The sequence below is a fragment of the Panthera onca genome, chromosome C1, assembly GCF_046562875.1.
Source record: "Panthera onca isolate mPanOnc1 chromosome C1, mPanOnc1 haplotype 2, whole genome shotgun sequence".
Taxonomy (NCBI): Eukaryota; Metazoa; Chordata; class Mammalia; order Carnivora; family Felidae; genus Panthera; species Panthera onca.
In genome coordinates this window covers 153,338,556-153,363,358 of record NC_138346.1, presented here as the reverse complement: position 1 = coordinate 153,363,358, position 24,803 = coordinate 153,338,556, and the positions used below count along the sequence as shown (strand labels likewise).

The 24,803-nt window shown below is 38.2% G+C and overlaps 1 protein-coding gene across 8 annotated transcripts in view; it reads left to right on the top strand.

Moving 5' to 3' along the window:
- Positions 1 to 24,803, top strand: part of ADGRL2 (adhesion G protein-coupled receptor L2) — a 625,339-nt gene that overhangs the window by 90,370 nt on the left and 510,166 nt on the right. For all 8 annotated transcript variants that reach the window (XM_060625624.3, XM_060625633.3, XM_060625635.3 and 5 more), the window contains exon 2: positions 9,756 to 9,930. The gene's annotated coding sequence lies outside the window, so the exon portion shown is untranslated. The remainder of the gene's footprint in view (positions 1 to 9,755; positions 9,931 to 24,803) is intronic.

The window sequence follows — 24,803 nt, the reverse complement described above, 5'->3', positions numbered from 1 at the left end:
GATTAGACTTCCTCTTCCTTTTCTTTCACTTCCCACCCTTATTCTTCCAACAAAATTATCATTCTCTTTCTCTCTTCTTCCCTCTCATGTGCACTCTCATGAATCCCTTTAATGCACAGATATGTGACCTCTCCTTATTTTTAATCATATTATAATAGACTAATAAACAAGCCAAGAGGACTATAAAATATTTGCCAACGTGTATAATACCTGAATTGAATGTAAACAAGGCTTATTTAGCAAAGATTCTAAAAGCCCATGATTACATTCTAAGACAACTTTTCAGATGCTCAGTGGTGTTGAGATTTCAAAACCTGCTCTCGTCGCTCATTGTCTTCTCAACATAGAAATTCTTAGGTTAGTTTATGCCACAGAGCACAAAAATTTCACCGAAATTTGTGATGGTTCAGTAACAAGCCTACCGGTGTTACGAGTATTTTCTGAGGAATGCCCCGTCAGGGGGAAGCAGGGGAGGCATGCTCAAAATTAGATTTCACTGCCATATTATCACTTATGCAACACCACAAGAAAATTGGAAGAATGAAGTCTTCTTTCAGTGTTTGCCGATGACTGTGTGCGAACTTAAAGTTGGATGAACTATTCTGGACAGGACAAAACCCAGACTTAAGTCTCCTTCCATGCATTTGGGGAACTATTTGGAATATTGAAATATACTATTTCATACCTTGAGCAAAATACATCACATTGTCAAAATAATAATAGAGACTATTTTCCTAAGGCGTTTTGCAACTTTCCAATATGTTAAAAATCAGTTGGGCAATCTCCTCACCTCCCCCAAAAATGTCATTGTGGAATCACGACTATGGTGTGTAAGGGGATTGTTCTTATATATAACACTTTTATTTCATTTCCTTTTAAAATCCAATAAAATGTTATCTCCTCATGAAAAGTTATAAAATTTTAGTCCTCTTGAAAAAGATTATAATTAATCTGAGGTTTCAGACACATATTTAATCTATTAGTAGAAAAATGTTCTACCTCTACTGTAATTATGTTGAAAAAGTTTGAGAGGAGCTTTTAAAAAATCTTTACCCATGCATTAAACAATTTTGAATATTGCTCTTTTAGTGAGAACAGACCAAGAGGAAGTACACTCTTAGCTGCAGTATAAAAGATTGAGGCTAGTGAGAGAAATGGCCTCTGGTAGTTTTTACATCACGGAATTTTTTTATCGGTGGAAATCACAGACCCTCTGTGTTAAGGGCTTCACAATAGAATTTTCACCTTTCAAATACAATTTAGCTTTCACACTGTTTTGAGATAAGGCGTGAACTGAGTGACATCTTAGCATCTTTTGATCCCTCACCTTGAAGAACTGCTCGGGACCATAATAGCACCAATCTTGAGTAGAGAAGTGGAACTGATTTTGCTAAAACATCTGAAACACACTCTTCCTAAATAGTAACACCTGGTCATGCAGAAAGTCCCAAGGAGTCTTTGTTCCCAGGAGATTCCCCAACCCAGTTTTCTGCTACTGGAGAGGCTTCAGTCACACGGCTCCGGTCAGAGAAGAGCAGCCATGGGTCCAGTCTCTGGGCTGTTCTTTAAATAGCACTGCTTCTCTGACTCTCCTCACGCTCAAGTTTTGGCTACAATGCAATTCCAACTATTCCTATCGATATTTTTCTGTTAATTAAAAATAACAAATGGCATTGTTGTCTGAGAGGAGTTATGCTCTCCATGGTAGATGCCACCAGAGCCTGAAAATCACTGACTTTGGGGAAAGCAGAACTCTGTGCCCCAATCAGCAACATCTACGATATGAAAGGGGACTCCAGAGGTTAAAACCAATTTAAGCTTGTCAGTCTCTAGGCAAATGCCGCAGAATCTTCAGAAACAGCTTGTGACGAGGGCGTGTTGAATGGAAATAAGCTCAATCAACCTTCCGGTTTGGATCATTGAGAACGCTGGGATTTTTTTTAAATTGTATTTATTTATTATTGTTTTGTCGTGTTTGGGGTTTGGTTACATTTGGCTTAAGCTCTTTATTCCTCGTCTGGTGTTACTTGAAGAAATGTGCGTTTCTGTGAGACATAGTTCCCCCCGTTTCCAGAAATCTTCATGGAAGAGAAGTTCATTGCTACCATCTGCACTTGGTTTAGGAGAGCTTTGATTAATAAGGACCACCCTATTGTTCATTTGTTTGACATGTGGAAATATTTGTAATCTGTTCCCGGTGAGAGAGATTTCAGCAAGGACCTGGCTTGACTTTCAAACCCACGTTGCCAATGAAAACCAGCCTCCTGAATCCAGAGGTCAGTGGGGAACAAGCAAAGGTGTTTTATCCTCCCATCACCCCCTCCTGCAAACACCAACACCTGTTAGAAGTGAGGTTGAAACGATCCTGTTGGAACTCCGGGACAGAGACCCAATTCCAACCTGAAAGAGGCTCTGATGTGTGGTGTATAATGAGAGCTGGAGACTGCCCACTGCTACACATCATTATCATTCAGATCATGAAAGAGAATGAAATGGTTCAAGCAGATAACAGCTGTTTTTATTCTGCTTTTCAAAGATTCTCTTAAACAACCTGATCTCATTGCTTTTATTTAAGGGTGAACACCCAATTGTAAACATAGGAGAGATGCATTCTCATGATGTCAGTAATAAAAGCATGTATAAAGCAGCATGTGTATTCTGGAAAGCTAACTAACCATTAAAGCCAAGAAACATAGTCTGGCACAAATCTTATTATGTGTCCAAGAGGACTTGATGGTATGCACATAAGAAAATGTAATGAAACAGCGGGAAGGAGAAAAGAAGGGAGGGGTTAGGAGGCAGAGGGTTGGGGGTGCGCACTTTTGTATCTGTGAGATGTTAGCAAAATTAGAGAAAGGCAAAGCTGCCAAGATCATCTGAGAAAAGGGTTAGCATAGCAAGTAGAAATGCAAGCAATTCGGTTTCTATTTCACTGTATATTGTATTACAGAATCACCTCTTTGCATTTTTTATCTATTAGTTATAGACAATGAGGCAGTTACACAAGCACACACAGGAAAAAGGAAGAGGCCCAGTTTTCCTTTTATCAGGAGCTCAGATCTCATTTGGGGCAACGTACGTCTATTGTGCTTATAATTGCTCTGATGATTATGATAAGGATTCAGAGCAACTTGCTTGAGGAATTCAGCATCACACATCTTTCATCAGAATTTCATGAAAATAAAAGTGTGTGCAAGGGAATTTTGAAGGGGTAAACCTTATAAAAGGGTTTATGAAAACCTTTCTTTTAGAAACCTTATAAAATTGATATTCGTGATAATTTTTCATTTTTGTAAAAATATAGCAAGAAAATAGGCAATCTCTCCTAGATGCACTGTAGGATGACAATGCTTATTTTTAAATGTTTTCTTCTTATTTCAGTATAATAGGTGGCGTCGTTTGCGAAATGGGTCGTATGTGTTAATTACAGTAGAAATAGATCATCCCTTTACTATACTTGGTAATAAAAATGTTTGTGTCTGAGAGAAGCATGTGTATGTATACACATACAAAGTTTACACCTAAGGTTGGTTTATGACCCACATAAATTATAACATTAGACCAAAAGATGAGTTCAACAAGCAGTGTAAAATTGGAATCTGCTATTCATATGCTTAGACTTGTGCTTTAAAAAAAAAAAAAAGTAGAAAGCATTAAAAGTGTCAGCTCGGTAGATTTGCTGCGAAAAAATTCTTGTTCACCTGTGCATAAAATACAACCGCCCCCAAGGGTGTGCAGTTTTACAAAGGCAAATTAATCTTTTATCTGCCCAATGTTCAAACTACAATATATTTCAAAATTGAACAATATAAACTACTAAATGTGAGTGTTTTAGATAGTTCTGCCAAAGAAAAACCACAATGCATAGTTTGGGATCCTAAATTATAGCTGGATTTTCTGCTCTCAGATGTTGATTAGTTTATGTGGGAAGGGGCCAATGAAATAAAGTAGCAATATCTGGAACCACCGTATGACTTTCTATTTCTTTGTATCAAATAGGAAATAATGTGGCAAACACTGTTTTGAAAAGGCTTTTCCAGCTCAGTTAGGAACAGTGTTCAGATTTAAGTGCAAAATTTTTTCATCAGGGTGAAAAATGCTGATTCCACGGGCTTGTGTTAAAACAGTAGTGCACACATGCACACGCACAAGCACAAATGCACACAAGTGATCATTCCTAATGACTTAAATTGATATGAAAATATTCTATTTATTATTGACTGTGGCATGTTAGTTTTCCAGGTTGTGAGTTATCTGCGTTCCAAACTCCTTTTCTTTTTCTTTCCTCGTAAGCACCTGGGTAGGGTCATTCTGCTCACTGGTGTATCCACTACCAAAATGCAAGTGTAAATCAAAGGACACTATAAAGAAGACACCCATTACCCTGGAGAGGAACACAAAAAGCATGCAGATTTATATTGATTAGCAGCTCTAGGTCTCTGATGAATAAATGGTTTTCAACAATAACACCAAAGTAAGGATTTTGAATCTGCAAATATATCCTGAAACACAGAAGCTGCGTAGGTTAGGCAGCGAGGGAAGGCCAAGGGTAGAGCTCTGGAATTCAGAGGAGTGTTTCTATTTATGGCACGTTAGATAGTCACATGGCTATGAAACATGAATTTGGATGCCAAATGAATAACAAGTTTGAAGGCTGAGTGCCAAGTGACTTTAAACATCTGTGAAGTGAAAATATCCCTGAACCAAGGCATGCTACTGTATCACAAACAATTACTGTTACTGATCATTTTTCTGCTTTAGATAAAGTGCATCTCTTTTGGTGGGAGCAGGTACTAAAGGCTTTGTGAACTGTAATTAATCAAATCGCAAATGGACCCAACGCCCTCGCCCCCCTCCCCCCCGCGCGGACGCGTGTACACACACACACACACACACACACACACACACACACTTTTTTGGTAAATCCATACAAACAAGCTCACAACTTCTTAATATCTCAAAGAAAAAAACTGGTGATTTGTTACCAAGGAAGATACATTTCACCTTCCCACTTCTCCAAGATTCATTGTAACACAGAATCAGGTGGAGCAGGGAGATACCTTGAAAATCTGCTCCTTTACCCCTGCTTTTGGTATATTAATGACTACAAGATGTTGAACGCTTATTTGAGCAGTTAGAAGAACCGCTTCCCAAAAGGAAAAAGAAGTGGGAACAGACCCAGAGGAGCAATAAGTTAGTGGACAGGTCTCAAGAGCTCTCAACATCAGCACGTTCCAGAGTTTAGTAACAAAGCTGAGACTATTCCATGATCTCTCCATCAACGTCAGCTCTAACATTTTCTTTCATTATGACTTTTAGAACATAACTTCTCTTTCATAAACTTCAAGTATTTTTCTGACATCGTAATTTATTGCACGATGCTAAAAAATTAGCATTCCGCCATTGTCTTTTTTGTCCTGCTCCTGAAATGCTTTAGAGAACCAGAAAGAGGGGGAAATGCGTATGTGAAGCCATGCATTAAATGTAGGTTCCTCTTTAAAGGATGGGGTAGAACAGAAATGTCCTGCTTCCAAAATGCTTATTTTGATTTTGAAGAGCCCTCTTGCCTAGGTGCTGTTCTTTTCTTCGTTTACTTTTCTTTCAATTGTCTCGCTTTTCTCCACACATCCCTGATGCAGATTAGCACAGGCCTCCAAGCCCCAGGCATCAAAGGAATTAGGTCAGACCCAGAAGAAATCAGGTTGCAGGCAAGAAAAAAAAATTTAATAAAATAGAAGCTATGCCAGCCTGGTACTTCTGTATTCCTTCAGGCAGACTAAGGAGCCCTGGCCTTAGATGTGACAGTATTCAGTAATAGGGATGCGGGGAGAAAAGCAGAAAAGATGTTTGAGAGACCAAAGATTTTAACAGTATTAGCAACATGATGATATGCTGAATTTATTTAAAGCTAGTCTGTCTATGCTGCTTGGGCAGGGTGGGTTCTCAGCCTAAAAACAATATTAGCAACTAAAGATAATTCCAGGGAAAATCTAGTGTGATATCTGCTTGCCTAGCACTTAGATTTTGAAAGGAAAAAAAAAGCTGTTTTGTACTTGTATTATACCTGAGATTAGTGGTCTCCTAAAGCATATAGTATCTGTCTCCAAGAAAAGTCAGTTTATGTTAGCATGTTTAATGCTTCTTTATACGATCGGGTTTTGGGTTATGCTAAGGACAAAAGAAGAGAGAGAGAGATTTTATTAGATGTCCACGCTCAGTTCATTCTCCAGATGACCATTTTAGGTGCCATTATTACTGCCTCTGAAGTGATTGGAGGAGTAATTCGAATTCAACCTATCACATTATCCAAGGGCATTCTATGAATAGCTGCAACCCAGAGCAAGTTCTGGCAAAGCTGCAAGGCAGCCTATCAAAGTCAGCAATAGCATTCAAGAGTGTTTTCCAGAGTTAGCGAATGCAGATGAGAATATTTATATGTGATCTCTCAAACTATAGAAAGTATTTTGGGAAAGATATTTTTCACAATCCTTAGATTAGCCATTATGTATTTTCTAAGCATTTTAAAGGGGGTTTGGGAACGATGAAAGAAATCTTTGGGTGATGCTAGCCACATTTGCACATTATCCCATTTAATCCTCCCAGGAGCCCCTGAGGAAGATCTTAGTGTCTTTAGAATCTCCTCCTATGATAAGAAATTGAGACACAAGCATTAAGCAACTTGCCCAAGACCTTAGAAGGTAGCAGGGACAAAATTTGAACTCAGGGCATCTGAATGAAGCTCTACTGGTGTCTCCACCTTGCTGCAAGCAGTTTTAAGTTTTAAAAAAGGCAAGATCTCTTTGGGTTTCTGAATGTAGTAAATCTCAGCTTGGAGAGCTTGTGAGAGCTCTCAGACGTACGTTAAAGAGATTTAAAAAAACGGTTATTATCAGTACTCTTATTATCAGTAAGATAATTTTAAGAAAGGAAAAATATTATCCTAACTAGCATATCCTGAGATATTATTTAAAGACAGATATATGTGTTTTTCTTGCATAAAATAATATAATACTCACTATAAGGGATATCGTATTATTCCCAATTTGAAGAAAGAGAAATTGAGTCAGAGAGATGTTGAGTAATTTCCCCCAGGTTATCAGCTAGAAAGGAGAAGTGCCAGGATTTAGGCCAGGGAAGCCTGGTTCTAGAGACAGTATATTTAACCTCCAGCTCCCCAGGTCATTGTTAACTGATTCATTATATCACATCGTATGTAAAGGAGTGGGGTTTTGTTAAATGATTATGTTGTGAATATAAATGAATACCAATTATTAAGGACATGTTTTACATATGCATGGCTTTTGTCTAGAACTACCTTTTCTCTTCATTATCTACCTAATTCTTCTTACTTATCTTTTAAAATCCAGCTTTAACGTTAGCCTTCTGGGATTCATCAGTGTGCTTTACAAGCCCTTCTGTCCTCACAGGAGGGCTGTAATGGCATCTTTTACATTGTGCAGTATTGCTGTACTTAACTTTTTCTCCAACTGGACTCTAAGCCTCTTGAGGGAAGAAGGAACTCCATCTTTTATGACTTTATATCACTAGTAATAGTGCTTGTCATGTGGCAGGTGCCCCAAATAACTTGGGTTGATGAATGAATAAAAAAATAAAATGATGTGTAAATACTTTGTTGGAATAGATGATTGGATGCAAGATGGATGATGGATGGAAATATAAAAGAATAACTGCCATATACATGCAGGAAATACATGCATCAGTCCAATGTATGTGCCAACTTTATGTTTTTTTTTAATTTTCATTTATTTTTGAGATAGAGAGAGAGATAGACAGAGTGTGAGTGGGGGAGGGGCAGAGAGAGAGGGAGACACAGAATCCGAAGCAGGCTCCAGGCTCTGAGCTGTCAGCACAGAGCCTGATACGGGGCTCGAACTCACAAGCTGTGAGATCATGACCTGAGCTGAAGTCGGATGCTTAACCAACTGAGCCGCCACCCAGGAACCCCCCAACTTTAGATGAACAGAAATTCTTGGACATACTTCTTTAAAAAGAAACAATATTTAATGGACTCATTTTCCTACCTTATCTTTAAATACCATTCTTTCTTCCATTGCTGCCTTTTAATAGCCATTAATTATGATTCATCAAATTAGTGGTAAATTTGCTCTTGGAAAATTTCTCTACTTGTTTGCAATATGTGTATCTAAGCTTTTAAGCTTGATCTCATTCCTCTTAAGTCAGACATCCTAGATGCCTTTGGATGGAGATACTGCATCATATTCTCTGGCTCCCTAGCTGAAGCCCTCCATTTCTTTCCATCATTTGCCTGGCAGGTGCTACTTGGAGATTTGGCCTCTGTTACACCCTCCTAGATGTTAGCAATGAAAATAGCAAGAAATCCTAAACCTACTGCCAAGTGTGAATCTTCTACTTCAGAACAGATTTTTCATCCTGGTCCTAACAAGGAATAAACCACATAATATTTCCAATATTTTAATATGATGCCATTCCAAATGGCAGATTATATTTACCTACCTGTCAGAGCAAGAATAAAAAGAATGTTTTCTTCATTAATAACCATACATTGTAAGAAAACATTAATTTCACCTAAAAACCCCACAGAAATTTCAGGCTACCATCATGGGTGCCTCTATGATACCATTTATGAATATAATACTCTGTTAAGAATGCAATTACCAGAGAAACATTTCTCCATGAAGGATTTGGGGTTGTTTATAACCAGAGAAATATTATCCACCGCTTTGAGAGTTGCTTTGGACAATTACTAGTCAAAGCTTAAAGATATAAAGGCATGTAAAGATTGGCCTTTTACTTGAAGTCAATAGTTCACTGATTTTTGTCAAGAAAAAGAGTTCACTGGATTTCCTTTTACACTATCAAACAGCTTCTCATTTTTGATCTGATAGACTAATTATTTTCCACAGTGGTATAATTTATCCCTTTAATTATTTCTTCAGATATTGATAGAGAGCCCACCCTTTGTCAGGCACTAGAGTGTAATGTATTTTCTGACTAGTGATTAAATATCTTGTTTCTCTCTCACTGTGTTTTTGCCCTCAATGACCTAGTGTTTATGACTACACAAACCAGCCTGTCAAAATCTACAAACGAAATAACATGGGGGGCAAAATATACATGTGTGCCAGTTTATTTTAATTAATAGTAATAGCAGCCTCCCGGCTTACATAATGTTAAACTCTTAGAGATTTAAGTCAGCTAAAGAATAGATAAATTCAAATTGTTGTCGGTTGCTACCGAAAGGCAAAAAGGGAAACTGGAATCTTGCCATTTTCTGGTTATGTAAATTAGAAAGTATGCAAAATCTCCATTCAATTCTTGTTTTAGCCAAATACTTGTTTGTAAAATTGAGGCACTACCACAGTATGGGAGTTGTGTGTGTGTGTGTGTGTGTGTGTGTGTATGTATATATATTATATATCTATATTTTTTTAATTTTTTAACTATGATACTGTATTCATAGAAGTATACCTAAACCTATACGGAATGCAAACGACAAGGAAACTGAGCCACTAAGTATAAAAAGTTTGTCCAAGTGGCCTGAAAAACCAATGGATTCATATACAAAAGTCATCGCAATTTTTAAAGTTCACCAACATAATCTCTTAAACCAAATTAAAAATTACAAGTTGGAAAATATTTGTGGGTTATCAAAACATTCTTTATGTCTGGCCTGCTCTGTGCTGACTCATAGTCTTGCAAGTCTCATGGGATGCTTCTTTAACACATTTCACCTTTCTTTCTTCGGTTTGTAGGGTAGAAAGAGTCCCTTTAACTCCTGAAGACAGTAAATCACAGTTTGTGTGGTGGTTCTCAGAAGACACTTAAAGAACTGAATTGGATGCTCTCCATAGCACCCTTGCCAAAAGAGTTCGGAAATGACTTCCAGCTTCCCACAGTAATAAAATGGCACTGTTTGGCATCTTTAAGGTAATAAAAGTGAATTTTTTCCATTCTAGTAAATGAGAAGAGAGGCCTGGTTGTTTTAAAAACTGATTAAAATTCATGTGTTTTCCTCAAATTATAGAGCATGATATGAGCACACTTACACGTGAACTTCAGACCACCTCAGAGCATTATTATATCCAGCTCTCTGAGGGAAACAGGATGTGCTAGTGGGTCAGTGGAAGGGAGCCTGGGAAGGACCCATCAGGTGCTGTGAATACTGAGGCCATCATTCAATAGGTGGCACTCTTCCCTCTGAGTCAGTGGTGAATGAATTCGAAGCGTGCTCTTTGGAGGATGTTATTTTGCTTGAAGGAAACATTGTGGAAGTTCGTAAGTGTTTCTGGCACTGTTAAACAGCTGCTGAGTCTAATCGCAGACTCTGGTTGTATTTTGGTGATGGGAAAAGCTCTAGAAAACAGGTTTCGTGTCTTTAAGAAAGCGGCTTATGCAAGGCATTATCGTCATTTGTATACAAGACGTTTTGAAATTCAGTTTCACTCTCTTCACCTTTCAAAGGAAAATCTTTTGTCATTCCTATTTGACTCATAGGGTCTAGGAGGAAGTTTGATCATCTTCCATTTCCCATCTGGTTATTCATAAGGCACCTGCACGTCTGTGATTTCTCCTAGACTACACAATGTTACCGACTGACAACAAACATTTTATAAAGGAAGGCCACCTTTCAGAAGAGGCACCTGAACATTAGAAGCTTGTCAGCCAAAGGCACGGGATATAGCTTTCTATCCTTCTTCCTTATTTCAACTGTACCAGAAGCCGAAATTATAATTGCGCTAGCCAGAAAAGAGAAGATTGATACTTTTTACATGTAGTCCAACCCACATTTGTCTTTGTTTAATATGCTGCAATTAGAAGGCTATTACAAACAAATTAGTAGTATTACGGAAGAAATTTTAATGACTTACTGATTTCAATTATTGCCAAATACCTTCATCTAACCGTCCCATTCTTAATTGAGAGACGCCAGTGTGTGTATTTATATAATCTCTTTGTTAAAATTATGCAATGGTGGCCTCAGTAGTTAGGGGCTAGTCCATTAGTCAGGTAGACAAAACTCTTACAGAGGTTAAACAGATTATTACAAAAGTAGCAGGATATAGACACACCCAGCTTAACAATAGTGGGGAAGGAGGTGTCCCCCACAAAGATATGATAAGAGGAAGGGGAAACATCACTGCAACTCTTAACGATGGTCTGTAAACACTTGAGTTCATGTTTATTAAGCCCGTGACAGCTCACTTCAACAAAGACAGAATTAGATGTACATGCTAATGCCTTTTGCTCACAAATACTCCCAGTGAGTCTGACCCAAATCAGAGCATCCGACTTCAGTGGGTAGCCATCTGTGATGAAAAGGGGAATGTTTCCTTCTGGACGAGCCCTGAAATACCAGTGGAGACAGTGTTCCTGCAGCTAGTCCTTGATTTTCACCTTCAAGTACGTATTTACCTACTAAATGATGTGGTCTCCAAACAGACTCATCAAAGAGGTTTAAGAAAGAAAAGTGTAGTCCCTGATACACGGCTAATCATCCACAAAATATGACCCAACATGTTTATAGACCTATACTTGCCCTTATTCCTTTGTAATGTGATTTAGCCATTCCTCTCAATATTCGAGCAATGTGCTTTTCATGGCCATGGAACATATTTAACTATGAACAGAGAAGTCAATCAGTAAGTATTTACTGAATGAACAGGTAAATGAATAAACACATTAAACTGAATTTCTCATTTTTCTCATTGCTAAAATGGAGGTAATCTTACTTTTAGTAACTATGTAAGGGCAAGAACATTCATGTTCTTGATTTTTTCAAGTGTAATAAATTTATCCCTAAATACAGAAACTGTACAGTGCTACCCTAAACAGCCTTCCTGCTTAACAGTATTAAAAGTTAAAAAAAATAATAGCAAATTCAACATCTCTTACATTAGCAGGAACTTTCTAAAGAGTTTATAATTACACTTGAGTTTGTCCCCTTGTCTCCCCCTTGTTACCTTTTCTAGAACTTATTTATCTTCTACGTTCCAAATATTATTATATATTTGTTGTAGATAAAACAATCACTTTCCTTCAAACATTTCTAATTGTGATTTTTAAATCTAACGTGTATAATTTGTATCCACTGTATAAAATTCCATTTATCCATTCATTTCACATATGTCAGTTGAGTGTCTACCATATGTAAGATAACCTGCCAAAATTCAAGGATGCAACAGAAAATATTCAACTTCTCTTTATTCCTTGTGTTTCAGATGTCACCTAATGCCACTGGTTTACTTTGATTTGGCCAGGGATCGTAAGTGATCATACAGGCTAAAGCTGGGCCTTTACGAGAGTGGTTCTGAAAGTTGTCCATACTTAGGAAGCATCTGTGACTATGTATGTAGTAAAACAGGTTCTGAATTTCATTCCCCTGGAATCAGGCTCAGTAGATTTGGCACAGAGCCCAGAAATCTGTGGCATTTCTAACAAGCTTCTCAGGTAATTCTCAGGCAAGTGGTCTTCAGAACGTGCATTGAGAATCACTGTTTTACAAATTAAAGAGATTTTTTTTTCTTTTCATGCCATGCTTCATTCTAGGTACAACACACATCTTCTTTTCCTTCCTCATTATATGCTTCCTATAAAACATGATTTAAATGTTCCTGAATGGTGCTTTACAATTACAGAAAAATCTGTTGTGACCCACGAGGACTACTACAGTATTTTTCATCCTTCTAAAATGGATAGGGATTAATGAGGAGTATTAAATGCGATTTTTTTTTAAAAAGTCACATTTTGATATGAAAAATACTTTAACTACCATGGTTCAACTCTAAGTTAGTAATTCGTTATGATGAAAATTATGGATTTTTAATCATTAACTTTGACTATCATTTTACAAAATAATTTTCACAAGTTTCCACTAGGTGCTTTTCTTTTATGCTTTCTTTTGTAATTTTCCCTTAAAATATCCCATTGGGTCCTAATATGAATTTTTCCTCAGTCCCTTGGAAGCAAGTGAGAGAAGTAAGATCTATTCTGCTTCCTATGTCAATAATACCTTACCTCGAACTCTTTGAATGGATTATTTCTCTCCATAAGCCCTTCAGTAATATGGCAATGTCATAGGTTGTGAACACAATGACATTATTTAAGGTCAGAATAGATAGAAAAATCTGTGACTAGCCTCTACTTCTTGTATTAGGGTCTACCATTCTCCTTTAGAAATGTTGGCTTATTCAGGTCACGATCTCGCGGTCTGTGAGTTCGAGCCCCGCGTCAGGCTCTGGGCTGATGGCTCGGAGCCTGGAGCCTGTTTCCGATTCTGTGTCTCCCTCTCTCTCTGCCTCTCCCCCGTTCATGCTCTGTCTCTCTCTGTCCCAAAAATAAATAAAAAACGTTGAAAAAAAAAAAATTTAAAAAAAAAAAAAAAAAAAAAAAAAAAAAAGAAATGTTGGCTTATTATTTCATAATTTGAGTTCCAGACATGGTTTTCTTGCTACTAAGGTTGATAGGTCATTTCTTTAAGAAAGTTGGATATATTTCTAACCTTTTCTAATTTGAATATTGTCATTGCGTGATCTGGTGACATTTTTATTTTTTTCACTTAAATTTAATTAACTTACAGTGTTGTATTAATTTCAGGTGTACAATAGTGATTCACTAATTCTGTACATCACTCAGGGCTCATCAGGACAAGTGCACTCCTTAATCCCGACATCACCTATTTCACTCATCCCCCCACACACCTCACCTCCAGTAACTATCAGTTTGTTCCCTATAGTTCGGAGTCTGTTCTTTTGTTTGTCTTCCTTGCGACTTTCTTTTTAGATAAATCAATAATCCCCAAGCTGCCTTAGGAGATTTTAGTTGCTATTAGCCCTAAGGACAACCTCCAGTCAAGTGTGGCACCATTTAGACACTTGGTTTGCATAACAGTACCACATTTACTTTTATTTTTCCTTCCCTTTAAAAAAAAATCTTTTTTAAGAGGCTCACTTGGAAACAGGTCATAGTAGACCATTTTCAAATGTTCAGTTTCTTTAAGTGCTCTAAGCACATTCACTTGAATAATCCAGCTCACTAAAGACCGAAATCTATTCTAGCTATTTGTGAAAACATAGTGCCCAACACCTACCTGTCCAACAAAGACGTTAGGGCTAATCAAAATAAAATGAACCATAATAGCTCCCCCTCCAAAATGAAATAAAAAATGGATTTTTATTTTGAACATTTAAAAGACTAAATAAATTTGAAACGCTGCTTTAAAATATATATTTCCACATGATAATATGCCCTTGGGCCTGGAAACAATTATAATAAAATTTTGTGGGGAAAACACCCCACTGTTTTTGTGGTGGCATTTCTGCCATGGTTCCAATTAGAATTCCTATAAATCTTGGAATTGAGCAAATAGGGAAATAAAAATCTCATAAAATACCTGTCTGTATTCAAGCTGAAAAAATGAATTTGGATAGGATTCCAAATCAAACTTTCTAACTTGTGGAAGTTGATGTTATACCTGTTTTTCAATCTGTGGCAATCTGTGGCAATTTACCTAAACAGTTCCAAGTTAAAATAGAATGTAGACTTTGATCTTTCCTTTTTAAATGAAATCATGATAATTTTGGCTCAATTACCTACACTAATGTAACCATTTCCCCACATGGGGTTCTGTTAGAAGCTACAAATAAAAAACAATTGAAAGGTTTCCTCCACAAATAATAGCAAGGCTGAGAATCCAGGAATCCAATGCACTGTGGACCAGTGACAGACCACGCAATGGAACTCAGCCTCAAAATGGACAAAGGAGGGGCACCTGGGTGGCTCAGTCAGTTAAGTGTCTGACTCTTGGTTTCAGCTCAGGTCAGGATCTGATGGTTTTGAGTTCAAGTCCCACACCAGGCTCTGTGCACGGAGGCTGCTTGGGATTCTGTCTCTCTCTTTGCCCCTCCCCCGCTCACTCTGTCTCTCTCCCAACATAAATAAATAAACTTAAAAAAAATGGACAAAAGAACTTTTTATCAACAACTTTACAACGATAAAATGTAAAGTAGAACACATTTACACTTTTGACTGTTTCCTTTTCAGCAACCTCATACAGAAAGTTTTCTTTATCTTTTTAAATGTCATAACTGCATAATTGTAAATGCTATGCAAATTATCTATTACTAGCTGAACGAAAATTCCAAAATACTAAGCATCATCAAACTTTAGAAAATACATAAATATCTGTAGGACAGTATTTTCAAATGATGCATAGAGGTAAATACAAATGCCTTTTGAATCATAGGCAACGCTTTAAAAAAATCTTAAAGTAGGAAAATCCCTTGAGGAGAGGCCTGACTCCCTTTATGAATGAAAAATGTTGCCATGAGGTAGAGGGGATCCATCTGGTGGTTTTAGTCCATCTTATCCCATCAGAGAGGACACCACTAAAGTATGTTTCTCACAGTGAAAATATCTCATGGTGAAAGTTGACCTACCTTCACTGTCTTTTAGAAATGTGTTATTGGAAAAGGAAAAGTATTCTAGGTCTACCATAAGCAGTCAAGAAATTAGATATAGTCATAAGTAGGCGACAGCTTTTGTCTGGTAGGCTTGTAATTGTAACGAAAGTTCAGAGTTCTTTTCTTTTCTTGTAAATCCTAATTTACAGATGCACAATTATATAAAAACAAGGAAAGAAAAACAGAAAGGCAAAAAAAAAAAAAAAAAAAGAGGGGGGGAGCAAACTAGCCTATAATCTACTTCTTATAATCACTTACCAATAATGCCAAAGTGAAAACAGATTATTAAATTAGATAATGCTTTGGATAGGAAAAATGTATTTAAAGCACTCTATTTGAAAACATTAGTACCATAATTCTCATCAACATATTATTATCCTTCCTCCAGAAGACTTCAATATCATTAGATGTCTATCTCTTACACTTTAGTGTTTATGAAGGCTTTTTTTGTTTGTTTGTATTTATCTATCTGTCATCTATCAACAACCCATCCAACTTAGTGGAGGCCAGATGGGTCCAGTAGCTAAAACTACAGAAGAAGCTCTCCTAGGTTGTTTGTTGGGAAGTTCAATATTATTGCATCCCTAATAGCAGCTGCTTCTGTTTGAACTCAGGGTTATGGAAGATGAACTACATTAAATGGTAAATCATTAAATATCAGCTGAGTAAAAGCACTGTGGTGCGGTCCCTGCTTCAATCACCAGCCTCTGCCTTCTTATGTGAAAAGTCGCTCTTCACAATCACACAGTGGAACACTGACAGAAGGCCAAGGCTGAAACCACACAAAAAACCGCAAATGGCATCTTTTGGGTTTTCAGTCGGCGAGGAAATGATCATAAGCAAATATTCAGCCATGGAGCTGAAGCACAACATTGCATTTCACACAGCTATAAAATATTTAGGAATGCATAATCCCTTTAGAGCCTCATTTTCTTCTCCTCTTATGTGTTTATTCTCCAGGAAAAGAAAAACAACTGTTTAAATTATGTCCACCTAATACCTTAGATTTACTGCAAAGCCTACAATTTGCTGGTTTCCTTTTACTATTGATCCTCTTTTTACTTATGGGGATGTGAACATCACAACCAGAGATACTCATACTTATTCGAAACTAACACCGTACAATAATGGATGCCATAAAATAAGGTTGCGGGACTGTTACAAAAATTAGACCCTTCTCACCCACCTGAATGCGGCGGCAGAATAATCTCCAATGGCAATTATAGCTGTAACATCCCATTCCCTGCGTGGCTCAGCTTCCTAGCAGGACACTCACTACTACAAGCCGTGTCACAAGACAATGGTCTTTCTTTATCTTTATGCTGCATGTGCTTTCATGGCGCTTTGCTCCACCATGGGTTTGTCTTCTCCGCATAAATGTTGGGGCTATCACTCCAGTGTCAGACCAGATGCCAGTGTCGTGGCAAGATACTGGAGGTAACCACAGAGCATCCTCAGCTACATATTCTTCTCACCTCCTCTGAATATACAGTCTGCCAATCAGTTTTACGATATGCTTATTTGGCAAATGTATCCTGTCCTGTCGTTGCCACACTCATCTCTGCTGGAAACATATTACTTTCTATAGAAGGTAGAAAGAGGGTCTCTAAAATGCCCTTAGTAGTTACACGTGCAGACTCATTTCACTCAACAGATGAAAGGAAGAATTTTCTTTTCATTTCTATAAAAAGATGTCATAAAATTATTTTTATACCAGTTATAAAACAAATGAAATGTTGAGGAAAAAATTGTTCACTAACACCCTGAAACTTTAAAAGGATACACATTTTTATATCCATGAAACTTCTTTTTTTTTGTAGGAACTGTATTATTTTATACATTAGAAAGGCGTATTTCATTGTAAAAAATCTATCTTTTCATTGCTGTATTAATGAGCACCTACCTCCGGTAAAAATATCATGGAATATCTCATATGCACAATGTCACATTTTGTTTAGGAAAGAAACAATTATACTCTTGTAACAAATTATAAGGCCTGGAAGGTCCTCTTATTGTGCGACCTTAGGAGAATATTTATCAGCTGTTTGTCACCATTTTCTTGTTAGAATAGCGGCAATAATAATGCCAACCTCACGCACGTGTGAAAATAAAATAATGGAATAAGTGCTTGTCATAATACCTGGCACATATTAAACTCTTAGAATAAGTGAAATGTGTTTTTTGTTCCAAAGCATATGTAATGTGTCTCAAAACTTTACTAGGTAGTTTACCACGTTTCCTACAGTTTCTGCCCGTTCCCTACTCTGCTGTGCATTTACTAAAAAGACTCCTTTTTATAGCTTCTCATGCCACATGTTTTATCCACTGGAAATCTTTCAGAGACCAACCGGTGAGACCAACTTGCAAATATATTAACGGAAAACACACATGGCATGTGGCTGGCTACCTCTTCTGGGACATAAATAGACAAACAGAAAATGTCACTGATGTCACAGTGTCATGTTTTCGAAGAAATATAAATCTTCATGAACTGCTAGACATGATTTTGCTAACACGAAAAAGAAAAGACAACAATTTTGACAAAATTAAACTTAACCCTATGGGACCTGGTTATCCTCATGTTAGCTGCCTTTAAGATGTTATTGGCCTACACCCATATTCAGGTCAAACTCAAGATAACCGAGTATTATTTAGCAGCATTGGAGAGGGATTGAGGGGGAGGCAGGCATATCCAGGACATCATCTAGAGGACAGAAGCAGGACATATCCTTATTATTCAATACTGTCTTGTCATTGTGTTAAAATATATCCATCCAGACAACCCAGAATGTTCATTGGGCAGAAATGAGGCCCTAGAACCTGTAAGGGTTTGTGTACCTGAGAGCAAGGCACACGAGTGAGTCACAATTTATAATGGAATTCATAACTCAGATTCTGGATGCTGAATAATCTAGCACAACTACAAGAATTGTTCAGTGCAGTGTTTTGAAATTTTGTCAATCAACTTCCTCTTATTTTCTTATCCCCATAATAATGCTATGCACATATATGTGCTGTGTGAATAACGAAGACAGAAGCGTAAGTATTTCATGACAAAATGCTACCTGAAATGTAAAAAGAAACCACTTAATTAATTCTTAAACCACTTAGACTAATTTCATCAGAGATTACGTCATTCAACAAGTCACGTCATTACAGAAGCCAAGGTTAAATTGCTCTTTCTAAAAAAATAGAAAGCCAATCTTTAAAGAGCTTTACAAAAATGAAATAACTGATTGATCTCGCCTCGCTCTCCTCCTGAAAGAAAAGTGATCTATCTATCTACCAATGTATCCGGCTTTCTGTATAGTTACTTGCTCTTATCTGTACTGGTTACAAAGTTTCCAAGGACAGTACATTTTAGGATGCTAGTGCACATTTCATTTCATAAGGACACCTCAATTTCTTTTCATTTTTGGAGATGAATTTTGTCACTGAGCAGTCCAGGCCCACGTTGCTTAAAAGGAGTCAGTTTCACACCAGCATTTACGGAAAGCCCAAGCTTGGGTGTCAGAGAGCATCCAAGAAGCAATGAAGCATCACTCGCAACTGCCATCTGTTGAGCGTTTTCCCGACAGCTGTATCTCTTGACCATCACAAATATAGATAATCGCAAGAGGCATGAAGGAAGTGCCCAGCAGTCAGACACAGAGGAAAATTCCATGTTCATCTGTGAAACAACACTGCTTTTAATTGCCCCATAATGATTTTCTAACAGACACAATGGTATGTAGTGTAGTCTTAGAGTTGATTTAAAGCACACAATAAACCACAGTGCAGCTGAAAAACCAACTGAGACTTCTTAGTGCCAGGAAGGTTTTCGTCCTACATGAACACTTAAGAGCATTTTCACCAGCTACTCTGTCCACAATCCACTTTTACCAAAAATAATTGCCTCTCTCGTGGTGCCAGGGCAGTTTTGAAAAGTAAATGAACATTTTTATTTCAAATATCAGCGAAGCAAAGTTCTGGTTTTATTTTTAATCTTTGAGATATATAATCCTAAAATAAGTTCACTGGCCGGGTGATGGCCCCAATCTTGCTTTCCTGATTTTTTTAAAAAAAACGTTTAATGTTTTTATTCTTATCCTTCAGTGTAAAAGTCCAATTATCTTCAGTCTTTGCTTCTTACAAGACATTCTCTGACACAGCGGTTGAGGTGGTATTGAGAAGGTGGAATTGGCTGGTGAAGACATTCAAATCCTTGATTTCTTAATGGGGGCAATTAATAACAACACTAGAAGCTACCATTATTTGAGGCCCCACTATGGGGCAGAATTCCTCTGAGGACTTCATAGGCTTGAACTTGAAAGATTCCAGTCAAAACGTCACTTTATGCGAAAGTCTAATACTCTGTTTCTGGGAATTCAGTTGTCAGAATATGATGGATTAATCAACAGAGGCTTTCTAAATCCCCTGCTCCATCCCATTCCATAACATGGAAGAAAGAGAGACACGGAGAGAAAGACAGAGAGAATGAAGGGAACTCCAAAAGATCAACACGTTTCCACTTTCCATTAATCCCATCATTATTATAATAAGCAATATATGTTAACGTTATCACATCTCTACACAACACCAACACACATGCACACACACACTCACGTTATGTACTCTACACTCTCATCTCTTTCACCAATTGCCGGATCCCACTTACTTGTATATCATCGTGTTACTACCTGTTACTGCTACTCAGGAGTGTGGCACCAAGAGCAGATATTGTACACAAATTAAAAAAAAAAAAAAAGAATCTGTGCAAAACTTGCATTAGGTGCATTTGGACTCGTTGTCTATTTTTCGGGGGGGGCGGGAATCTGTGTGCCAAAATTGTAAGGGTTAAATTGTACTGTAAGGCTAACGCTTAGCTTGAAAGATAACTTTGTTCTGACACTGAAGGTCAAAAGATAACAACCTTGCTTTTACTCTTGTAAATCATACTTCATACTCTTGTGAATCAGGCTTTACCAATGAAGGAAACAAAACCTCAAAAAGAGCATCAGAGACAAGGTCAAGGAGATCCACTGGTTGAAACTTAGCAATAGAAAGTCTAAAATAATCACCTCATTCGATAACTGTTTCTGACTCATCTGGCAACTGTTTCTCTGTTCTGTTCCCAGATAATGATAAAACGATGTGATCGGCTTTAAAAACTCTGTACCCCAGCTGTTTAGGGCCACACTCTTTTCAAGAGTGTTGGTCCCGATCGGTCAGCCACACTCTTATCAAGAGTGTTGGTCCCTATCGGACGGCCTTGCCTCTCAGCGTCACTGGCAACGAGTGCGCAGAGGTCCAAGTTCAAACCTGCAATAAACGACCCTTGCCGCTTGGCTTTGACTTACGACTCTGGTGGTCTTTTGTGGGAGGTTTCAGAACTTCGGGCATAACAAAAATGAGCCCCACATGCCCTTAAGCGATATTTTTCAAAAAAAAAAAAAAAAATCTGAGCCACCTACCCAGGATCCCAGAAGGCACGGAAACTTAGAAAATACACTTTTGAAGCCTTCTATCTATATTTGTGAATTCTCCATAATGCATTCCAAAAGCAGCTTTTTCTACAATGACCCACTATTCTTGGTAGTAAGGCCTGTCCCTGAACCTGACTTCCAGGTTCCACTGCTTCGTGGTGAATAATGGTGAGAGATAACAGCTAAATGCACTGTCACCTGGATGCTACTGTTGCTTCTTCTTCTTCTTCTTTTTTAAATCCCACAGATATTTACACTCTAATAGTCTCTGGGTGTTGGTAAACATTCTCTTGTTTAAAAAAAAAAATTGTATGCATAATCCTAGAGGTGCTCAGGAGCCATGACTAAACAATATAATTTAGGGAAGAAGAGGGTATAAATACAGCCTAAATCTGCTTAAAGAATATTCCTTATCCCTAAATCAGTAGCAGAACATGGTCTCAGCCTACCATCAGTTTGTCGCCTGTCCTAAGAACAGCCCTCACTCCTGCTTTTCAAATCATTTGCAGTAAAGAACGCATTCATCAAATGTGTACTTCTTCAGCTGCGCCCTAGTCTATGCCTAAAGCACCCTTCGATCTCTTTCTTGAAACAACGGTTTCCACACACCAACTAGTGCAAGCACTGCAGACATGTTTTCTAATATGAGAAATATAAGGACTGTGAAATTATACCCACATATAAATGGGACAAATAACTACTGAGTGTCTCACAGGTGTCAGGCAGTGTTTTGGGAAGTGGAGAAAAAGAGGTGAACAAATGATTTGAAGCCTATGACCTGGGGTATTTTATATTGTTAACGGGAGAGATCGCTAATAGGCAACCAGTATATGGCCAGGTAGTGACAAATGCTAGACAAAAATGGAAAGCAAAGCGATGAAACAGAGAGGAATGGAAGTCGGGAGGAGGGCTTGTCTGCGCGGGGTCTGGGGAGAGGGGCTTTAAACAGTGTGGTTAGAGAAGCCCTCCTCTTGTGGTTCCATTTGAGTGGAGAGCTCCGTCAATGTCCCAGGGAATAGATTTCCAGGCAGAGGAAAGGCTGGTGCGAAGGCAAGAAGGTGGGAAGGGGCTTGGCATGTTTCAAGAACTGGCTGTTTCTGAAGGCTTTTGTGGCATGTTGGTGTAAAAGCTGCCAAGGCTTCATTCTTGTCAAGGCGGTCTCGCATTTATTCTACGATGATGGCTTTCCTCCTTCCTCCCACCCCCCACTGATGTTAACATGTCCTTTCTTTAAAGAAGTGATGTAAGATTTCAATGTTGGTTGGGCATTGTTGTTTTGTTTTCTTTTGTTTTTAATAGCCTAACTTGGCAATATCAAATGTTGGCAACCTTATGTTATTCTCTTTTTCTTGCCTTCCCCCAAACTGATTCATGAAATACAAAACTCTGTTAAGCTCTGGCTTAAGACGACATGACTTAAAGCGCCAAATCCCCCCCTCCCCCCACGCCGTGTCCATGGAAAACTCCATCTTAACGGGCTCCTTAGTGTTTGTTGTATTTAACTAATATTCGTACTTACTTCTTATTTTCCAGGCTTATTCTGAAAGAAAAAGAAACATTCAAAAATTCACAATGTGTATGTTTGGTTTATTTTAGTTTGTTTTTAACATGAAAAAGCGGTAGTAACATTTATGCCCGATTCTTTCATAAAACAGCATGTCAGCAGAACAGGTACGGGAGATGGGGCCCTCCCAAGATCTTTGATTGTCTGACATCAAAATTAAATGGGGGTGTTCAGAACATCTGGGCCTCTCCTCCTACTCCATCCCCCCCCCCCAGGATTTCCAAGGGATACCCATGTTTGTTTTGTGTTTGTGTTTTGGGGGTAAGGTGGAGAGTTTGGAACCACTTTTCCACCCCCTCTTTTTTCTTTAAAGGGAAAAGAGAAAACCAGATATTTTCAAGGGAAATGACTAGTAGTGGCCAGTATAACAAAGAAACCCCGCTAAGCCTAACCACAACCTGACAGAATGAAAAGTGATTCCACAGCTGCCACTCACCACAAATCCCCACGAAACATGCCAGGAAATCAGCTGAAAGCAGTAGAGAGACTGCTTCTCAGGGGCCACAAACATGACCCCCGGAGAATCTTCTGGTCCCATTCAAATTCAAAGTTGCAAAGGGCGGTGGGGGTGGAAGCGGGAGACAGAGACTTAGCAGCCCTGTGATCACTTTCAGGGTGATGATGGAACTGATTTAAAATGCAAAACCGAGTTCCATTGTAAGCACGGACACACACTGGAAGCTGAAGGGAAGTGGGATTTCATTTAGTGATTTTCAATTTTAGGATTGAAATGGGGGTAGAAAGATCCACGCTATTTATTTTTCCAGAACTGAGATCGCCTCTTCTTTGTGCAGGATAAGTGAACATGGGCTGATCTATTACTTCTTTGGGTTTCCATGCTAATAAGGCATACTTCCCACAGAATCTGACAGAAAGGATGAATACCTTGCCCTGCCAATGGTTAATTTGTAGTGGCATGTGTCTTTCTTGAATGTTCATGAAGTTTTCTAATTCATCAGCACACAATTGGGCTTTTTTTCCTCCCTTTGCACAGAATGAAATGCCGAGAGGGCAAGAGGTTGAGGGTGTTGTATTATCCCTCGGCCAATGTATTTACTGCCCCAAAAGTTATTGCTAATTTTTGTCTACCTCAGGAACAAAATTGTTCTTCGGCAAATAATTTAGTACTGACCACACTTTAAAATGTTTATTACTGTCGAATCTGTCACAGATTGCATCAAGCCACAGAGATGCTAATCTATCTCATGTATTTGAAACTCCTCTGGGAAACATATATTCGGGCTTACTGCTGAGTGAACATGACTGTTAGGATTATAGAGACCATACAGAGTGAAGAAAAGCAGCATAGCTTTTCTGACTGGAAAGTAAACAATAGGGTGATTGTCGGCTTACACATTGGGGCCAATAGCCCTACTGCTGAGGAGCTCTATGTAAAAACCAAGATCAGCAAGCAGTCTTGATGTTTTCTTCTTGGAGTTGGATGTTGTCAAGGATTCAGATGCGCCACCCCAGTGAGTATGCAGGAAACAAAACAGGATATTCTTGTTTAAGGACTGCTTTCTGTAATTATGTTGATTTTTTATGCAACACTTGAACTTTTAAAAACTCAAGGATGCATGAGAAGTACTCCAGAGGAGAATAAATGATTGGGATTTTGTCTTGAGTGAAACGTTATCTTGTGTTCTTAACAAAATTAACTTGTTTGTATTTGTGAGTGGGTCTGTGAATTAAGTATACTTAGACTATGCCTGGTTTGTCTCCCCACCTCACGCACCCCCCACCCCCACCATTTTCAAACAGGAGGTCAAGTTGTCTTTGGAACATCATATTTCCTGCTTGGAAAAGGCACTGGATTGTATAATAGTCTGACAGGAAAGTATCAAGAGCACCAGGAGTTTCCCCTGGAAGGCTCGAGGTAAATGTGCAGCACCTATGAAGTTCTTTCCTTTGAGCTAGCATGAGCTGTTCTATTGTTGTGTATTCAAAGTCTTCAGAATGGAAACAGCTAAACTAAACTGTAAATGCTCTAAGGAAAAACATCTTTGGAAATATGTACAGTAGCTTGCTTGGAAACATTGTACTGTTTTATCTGTCCTTCCTTGCTGAGGAAGGAACATCTGTCTCAGACACTCGCCGCCGGTTAATGCTATCATGCTACAGACATCCGGTAACTTCTTTTCCATCCAAATATCAGTTCTGTGTATTAGACAAGGGATGTAACATATTTGTATGCCAAGATACCTGATTTGGTGACAATTATTTGCCCTTTATTTTAACAAAATTACTTCATGCTCCTTTTCTTTAATCAAAATGCCGTGCGATTTCCTATTTCACTCGAATAATTCCCATAAT